The sequence below is a fragment of the Parus major genome, chromosome 5 (genome assembly GCF_001522545.3).
Source record: "Parus major isolate Abel chromosome 5, Parus_major1.1, whole genome shotgun sequence".
NCBI lineage: Eukaryota > Metazoa > Chordata > Aves > Passeriformes > Paridae > Parus > Parus major.
The window spans coordinates 58,532,227-58,539,990 of record NC_031774.1 but is presented as its reverse complement, the minus strand read 5'-3'; the positions used below and the strand labels follow the sequence as shown (position 1 = coordinate 58,539,990).

The following is a 7,764-nucleotide window of genomic DNA, read 5'->3' as shown; positions in this document are numbered from 1 at the left end:
GGGAACCATCCGCTTGGTGGCACTGCAAAAATGGGGACGGCGTTTGGAGGGGAAAAGAAAAAAGTGTTTGGAAAGGAGAAACTGCTGAGCAGCGGGAGCGGTGGAGGATAGCTATGCCCTTCCAGCAGCCTGAAAATGTGGGATCCCCTCTGGCGTTACACAAATATATCGGTAATTTTGTATATAAATGCGATTTCAAGACAGCAATAAATGGATTAGGTACTACAGTAAGAGCACAGAGCTGTTCCCCACGGCAACGATCAGACTGAGTGGCTCTGGGCATCCCAGAGCAGTCGGGGAAGAGTCACCCCCTGTTTCTGCAGACTGACAAAGGTTCCAGCAAAGGTCACAAATATTGACCATCCAGCCTAATCCTACAGTCATTTATTTGCTAGTGATAATAAAAGAAATCAGCATGGAGGTTATTGAGTGCTGCCAAAGTGATGGTTTGAATAAGATTCAATTAAACGACAGAACCACAGGAGCTCAGGTCTGTAGAGTACACAGATCCAGTCCAATGCAGTCCTCGGTATTTGCTGATTTTTCTTAATCCGCTTTTTCTCCTATGGCAGTGGAATTTGAGGGCATTCAGCAATTCTACCTTATATCAGGATATAGTCCAATGATGTGAGCCATGCTGAAACAAGTTTTAGGGAGAAAGTGGGTTTAGGAGTGTCATCATTTCGACCAAAAATCGTGGTTTTTCCTTACTGCATACCTGAATATGCTGAAACAACTCTTGTTTGTTCCTTGGAGCATCTGGACTTTCACTTTTGCTCATTTCCACTCTCGTGGGTGTAGATAGAGAATTTAGGAAGCTTTGCTACAGCCTGGGCTTAATCTCAGGAGCTCAAGTAACAACAGGAGTGATAACACAGCCGTGGACCCTTGAGGAACCTGAGTAGCTGCCCTGGGTTTGCTGTGCACTGCTCAGGTGTTACCTGAGCCAGGTAGGTTACAGCCAGAATGGGTTTCCTTAACGTGCTGCAGACACCTTCCACTGACAATATTTAGGTCAGCACAAGCTGTGTTTGAATAACGCCAAGATTTTAAAGTGTTGTGATGTCACTGAAGATAAAACACTCTAATCAGGTGTTTTCCAGCCAAATCCCTGATTGCTACTGATTTTATTGTGCTAAGAGGAATATTGTGTTAAGAGGAATAAACATATTACCATTTCACAGAAATAAACAAGGGATATAGATTTCTAAACTCATTATCCTGTGCAGATATTAGCCATGCCTGAAAGGTTAAACTCCTTGTTCTCATACACACCTGATGACTTTATGATAATATCCCATTTTAGCCATAGAGCTTTTAGAACCAATTTGAATTTTTTTATTTCTTGGCAATATAACTGTCATTATCCTACACGTTTTGTACTGAGGAGATCATTATGTGGCAATCTGCTAACTTGTTCTTTCTGCTCTTCACTCCTTCACACAGAATATCGTTCTTTGTGAAGGTGATTCTCCCCACTCTTGCACAAATGAAGAGCAATATGGAGTGTGTAGGTAAATCTATCCTCAAATTTATCCCTGAAATAATTACATTTTCTGATCATGTTTTTGGTGAAAGTACAGGCAAATGGAGCTACAAAGCTGTACCTCACAGCCACTTGCATGCAGTCCAAGAAAATCCTCTGTAGGCAAAATAAGACACTGCAGAGGGAACAGGTTGCCAATTTAATTGATAACCTCTCAATCAAGTATTGAACAACAAATTCATCATGATGCATTGGCTGCTGTTCCCACTTCTGCTCAAGGTTTTCATCTGAAGTGGTTGCTAGTTTAAAAACCAGAAAAAATTCTAGGAGAGAAAATAGAAGTGAAATTCTTGTCTTTGAGCAACTAGGGAACACAGTTAAGCTTCTTGCTCTGTTCTGCAAGGTTTATTTTGCTCTGCAGCCCATTTTTACCAGGAATAGGAGGAAGCCACCCCCCAGTGTCTCAGCCTGTAACCTGGGAGGAGGGCATGGTCCAAGCAGGTAGAGATGTTTGGACTTGCACCTGGATGAGCCTGCAAAGTGTCTTCCCTTTCCTGGGTATTTTTCCAGCACCCAGTTCAGCACATACAACAAATAACATCAAATGCAACCTTGACACCCACGGTGTTAAACAGAAATTGTTATTGCTCCAATCCTTCAAAGAGAACTGACAGACTCTTAAACCCCAAAGTTTGGGCCTGGGATCCTGAGCTGATGGAAACACCTACACTGGCTGTGCAAAGTGATTCTAATACAGCCCTCGTTTGATGTTTCCTTCCCCCTGGTCTCTGCTCCCAGGTGGGAGTTTCCACTTGCCCTTGGGAAGTGTCTCTCTCTGGACTATAAATAGTAGGACAAGGTACCTGACTCTGGAGATTCTATTGCACTCTGGCAGCTGATACCCAGAAGTTGGATGTTGTAGCACATTTATTAGCTCCCAGCTTTCACAAAAATGCAAACTAGCAATGTCAGGATGCAAAGTACAGTTGGGAACACAGCTTGAGTGGTTTTATCTCAGCATATCTGTACATCCTCTCTCATTTATGGCTTGTTTACACCAAATGTTCCCTGCTGCTACAGATTTCACTCACAAACCTGCTCCAGCATTGGAGGTGAAAGCGTCCTCAGCTGGCTTCTTTTTTCAAAGTCCAAGGCCACATTCTTAAGGATATCACACTTCTTTCCAAACAGACTCAACCCTTCTTAGTTTTCTTCCATGGCAAAGAAGAGGATGGGAATTAAACCCAGAAGAAATGCTGGATTCAACAGTAAACCAACCATAAACTGAGTTGAGATCAACCTTTTTTTTTGTTTCCGGGGACTTTGAGTGGGTTGCTTTGGTGGAAATGTGTTTTTATCCCCTTGAGCAAAAGCAGATGAAGAAACCACTTAGTGGGGTGGGATTAGATGAAGTTTCAGCAGTGGGAAGTAGGTTTCTGAGTTAGGTCAAGACTATTATATTTTCCTCTGAAAGGAGCATTTTTTTCCTTACTTGCACAATAATTCCAGTTTTTTGGGTTTTTTGGCTTTGTTTTTAATTTTGGCTGAAAACCTGTATCTTTTTTTGGCATGTGCCTCCATTGTGTCTCCACAGGAGTGGAGTCCATGTGCCCAGGAGCAGAACTCCTCCTGTGGAAGCTGGATGGAACTGCTGGAGTTGTGTTTCATGGTTAAAATTAATACAGCCAGTAAGGAACTGTTTCTTCTCTTTGTTTAGAGACTATGACACAAAGCTGTGAGGAATATGACTGCTAATCAAGATGGGAACAATGAAAGAACTGTAAGGACTTGGTTAATCCTCTTTGCTCTGACAGAGTTAAACTTATCCAGGTCTCTGATAAGATAGGAGAGGTTTTCTTTATCTATTGTTTTTTTAATGTTCAAGGCTACTGAAATGCAGAAGGACCAGATGGCCATTTAAGCTAAACAATGTGCAAAATCTTTCTTGTATTATCACTAAGTGCCCCGAGGGGGTGGGAGGAGAAAGGTTGTTTAATCATTAGGAGTCACTTAGCAGCAAATGGCAGTTCACTGTCTTTATCAATTTACAATAGAAGATTGGGGCCGTATCTTTGTGGGGCCTTTTTCTAATACAGTAGGGCACATATTTAATTTCCCTTTAAGTGATCTAGGGATATCTTGCATCTCCCTGCATGTCACCAAACTTGAGGGCCCTGCTAGTAAATAGTTGTTTTTTTCCATATGCATTTGGTCCTGTACCAAAGTACAGAATTTTTCCCTGGAAGACAGGAAACTACTGTGTCAGCAGCAGCTAAATCCTGTTGTTGTTCTATGGTTTGTTAGAGTCCAGTGGAGAAAGTACTGGAGAGGTGAGAACAGTGAGAACTGTTTTCTGTCCTGATCTAATATTTGACCTTCAGCCATTCAACTTACCTCTATCTTCCCTCCCACCCTCGCTTTGTATAGCAGCCATAGTCAAAAGAGACTTTGGGAGGTCCGTCTCAGCCATCTGAGACACCGTGTAGATGTGATCCTGGGCCTTGGCTAATTAGCTCTGCCCCTTGTCAGGACTGTCATGGCACAGTGCTGTGCTGACACACTTACACTGCTTTTTAGCTTGAGAACAGTCTCAAGGATCTCCTCTCAGCAGTGTACACAGAGAGTAAGTAGTGCTGCCTTCCAAGAGGTAGGGCAGAGAATATTCTGAGTGGAAAAGGACCCACAGGGTTCATCCAGTCCAACTCCTGGCCCTGCACAGACACCCCAACAATCCCACCTTGGTCCTGAGTGTTCCAAACTCTTCTTGAGCTCTGGCAGCCTCGGGGCTGTCCCTATTCCCTGGGGAGCCTGGGCAGTGCTCAGCACCCTCTGGGGGAAGAATCAGGAAAGAACGGCTTCCTGCTGTTCCCTGGGCTGGAAAGAAACCGGGCCTTTTCAGTTTGCTGCCTGCTTCCATCCAAGTGGACACGATTTGCCAAAATCTTTTAAGGAGAGGGGAAGCTCCTTCTTGTAGAAACCTTTTTAGGTTCTGTTGCTGTAGTGTCACAGTGCAGCTGGTTTGGACTGGACACGGTGGGTCTAGACATAACACGGGTCTGGTCTAGCCATAACTCACATCTAATTTAGCTAGCCTAATTCATGTCTGAACCACTGCCCACCACTGGCCAGGACGCTGGGCAGGAAGAGAAGTATCCAATAGCTGTCTAGCCCGGGAAATTTGAATTGAGTATTTAAGTGAGTTCTGAATAATAAACGAGGCTGCTTGTCTCATGAGCACCTGGAGCACGAGTCGTGAATCTTTGTCTCCCCACCCAGGACCCTCACGCTACAAGGTTCAATCTATCATCTGATGCCACCACTTAATTCCTCGTTTCCCAATGTTTTCCATTTTGTTTCTCTTGTTCTCAATACCTTTGATTTCAGAGCATTTCTCCAGTGCCCTTCTCTCTTTCTCGCTGCAGGCTGAGGCTTCTTGAGCACTGCACAGCAAAGATGGCTGGGCTGACACTTGCATGACAAACCACTGCTATGGACACATCTGCAGCAGGAACAGCAGCTCACGTTTTCCTCTGCCAAGGACAGATGGCAGCAAAGGGTATTTAGTGATTTTGCTGGGGAGGAAACGTTGCCAAAACAAGCTGGCAAGACTGGCACCACGCTGGTGGGGTTCCAGTAGGGAGGGACAGTCTCAGTGACCTCCCTCCAGCTCTTTTGGGATGGAGTCACCATCCCTGGAGGTGTTTAAGGAAAAACTAGACATGGCACTCAGTGCCATGATCTGGTTGCCAGCGTGGTGTTTGGTCATGGGTTGGACTCGATGATCTCAGAGGTCATTTCCAACCTAATTGATTCTGTGATTGACTCTGCAGTCGAGTGTTCAGTAGGTTTCAAAGACAGGAGATTTATCGAAGGACTTTTTGGCCTCCTGTAGAGGACCGTACAGATTTTTAGCTCGTTATCACCAGACTAAAATCCACTGATAAGCTGCCGGTGCCCCGCAGCGGGCTGGGAACTGGCACCCTCGTGGCTTCCAGTGCCACGTTGGTCGCTAAGCCTCGTCGGCGAGCTGCAAGCCCGGCTCACCGGGGAGAGAGAGCGGGGGACCACGGGGTCGCCAGCGCCGGGGGCTGCCTTGGAACTCGCTGGCCTCGAACAGGGCCGAGCGAGGAGCCCGGAAGCGCCCCGAGCCGAGCCCCCGGTGCCTGGTGCGGCGGGGCGGCCGGTGCCTGGCGCGGCGCGGGGGCGGCTCCGCGTCCCTCCCCGGCGGCTCCGCGTCCCGCCCCGTTCCGCCCCGGATTGGCGCGGCCGCCCGGCTCCTCCCGCCGCCGCCGGGCGCAGGGGGGATCCGGCCGAGCCGAGCCGAGCCGAGCCTGGCGGCTCCGCTACGGCCCGTCCTCCGGCCCCGCTCTCGGTAGGCTCCCGCGGGCGCGGCAGGGGTGGGTGGGCGCTGGGTTCGGCGCGGTGCGGGCAGGTGGGCGGCGAGCGGCGAGCCGGGCCCGCCCGCAGCGCCCGCGCTCCGCCGGCCATGGCGGCTGCGGGGCCGCCGAGGGGCCGCTGCCGCCCGCAGGACGGGGCCGTGCTGAGGGCACCGCACTCTGTCCCCGCTCCGCTCGGTTTTATTTTATCCTCTCGCTTTATTCTGACCGCGGTGCTCCCCCAGCGCCCGCGCCTCGCTCCCGGCCTCCCCGGGCGTTTTGTGGTGCTCCCTCCCGGGCGCCGCTGGCAGCGCTGCCGCGGCTCTCCCGGCCCGGCGGGTCGGGCAACGGGAGCCCAGGAGCGGGGCCGTGTCTCCCGCACCTCCCGGTCACCGTGCGGGGTGCGGAGCATCCCCGCTCCCCGGGGTTGCGTAACGCGCCCGTCCCACGCGTGGCCGGGGACACCGAGCCCTCCCTGCTTTCTGCGGGCCAGTCTTTTCGCCGACCCTCTTTTAAAAGCAATCCCCCTCCCAAACCGCGTGTTTTCCCCCCAAAATTTGATCTCCTCGGTTGCGGTCACTTCCTGGTCGTGTTTTTTCTGCACTGTTTCCCCCGTGGTTCATGCATCGATCAGCCGCCCTTCAGAAGGGAGGGGTTGTGAACTCGCTGAACATAAACAGTGGTCCGAAAAAAGCTTTAATGGTTACTAGATATTGTGATAATTCTTGAATAACGCCTTCACGTGGGGATGGCGTAAGAACCTAAGGAAAGGTTAAAAGTACAATTACAGTGGAAGTGATTTCTTCTCGGAATTGCTTCCTCCAAGGCCTTACTCGAAACAATAAGCGTAGCTTTTAATTTGTTCAGTAAACCGAGGTTATTGACTTGTGCCATGCGGCTCCCAGTTGGAAAAATCTGCTTGGATCAGCCGGACAAGTGGGTCTAAGGCTCGTCCTGCGAGGTGCTTCGTACAACGCCCAGCAGCCGCGTGTGTCTCTGCTGTGTTTTTAAATAACCGGCTTGGATGGGGCTGTAAAGCTCAGCCCCAGCAGCCCGGGGCGTGTTGCGGGCTGTAAAACCCTCCTGCGAGGCCGTGTAAGTACTCCTGGGGCTGCCCTGCCCTGCCGGGCGCTGTCCTGGCCGTGCCACAGCGCTCGGCATCCAGTTTTGGTGGCTGGAGATATTCAGGGGAGCTGTGGAGCAGGCGCAGGCTCCAGCCGAGAGTCTTAATGAGTGTTTGCGTAGTGCTTCGTGTTTTCTCGGATGAAAGGTTTTACATAATTGGCCATTATAATTGTCTGTCACCCCTAGAGAAGAGCCAAAAAAGCCCCTAAAAAACAAGCGTGGAGGTACGTAGTTGTCTTAAAAGTCCAAAGTCTAAATGTGCCTGTAGGTTGTGGATGCTGTTACTGTTCAGTGTGGAGGCAGCAAAATGACTGAGTAAAAAACCAAAATTAAATAATTAATCTAATTCTGGCCTCCTTTTGAGTCATTTGATCAGCATCATCGGGACAAATTACATCCTGCTAGCATTTGAGATGCTCGTTCTTTGGTGCCCAGAAGAATTCCTAATGTGACTCTGGTTCTACTGGTGTTAATGTTGGTTGTATTTTTTTGTTTGTTTCCCCTTGAAATCTTAACTGGAAGCCTTTTACATGTTTTGATTCCTTTTTAATAAATGGCTAATCCCTTGCTGCAGGGGATGGGAGTGTTTTGAACGCAGCATTTTTGGGTCCTGAGGGGAGGGGGAAGGGAGTGCCTTGTGTTGCTTTCCAGCAGCCACCCGCCTTCCCCAGCCTGAGTGAAAGGGCCTTATTGACTGATTTTGAAGGTAACCTGCCCAATTCTCCTCTTACATGCTAAAAACCCATAAATTTGCTGTAGCACAGAGCCTTTGAGGGG

The 7,764-nt window shown here is 49.0% G+C and overlaps 1 protein-coding gene across 8 annotated transcripts in view; it reads left to right on the top strand.

The window, feature by feature from the left end:
* The first annotated feature begins 5,756 nt into the window (after nucleotides 1-5,756).
* The window catches only part of FBXO34 (F-box protein 34), a 39,196-nt gene continuing 37,188 nt past the window's right edge, over nucleotides 5,757-7,764 (top strand). For all 8 annotated transcript variants that reach the window (XM_015631285.3, XM_015631283.3, XM_015631282.3 and 5 more), the window contains exon 1: nucleotides 5,757-5,858. The gene's annotated coding sequence lies outside the window, so the exon portion shown is untranslated. The remainder of the gene's footprint in view (nucleotides 5,859-7,764) is intronic.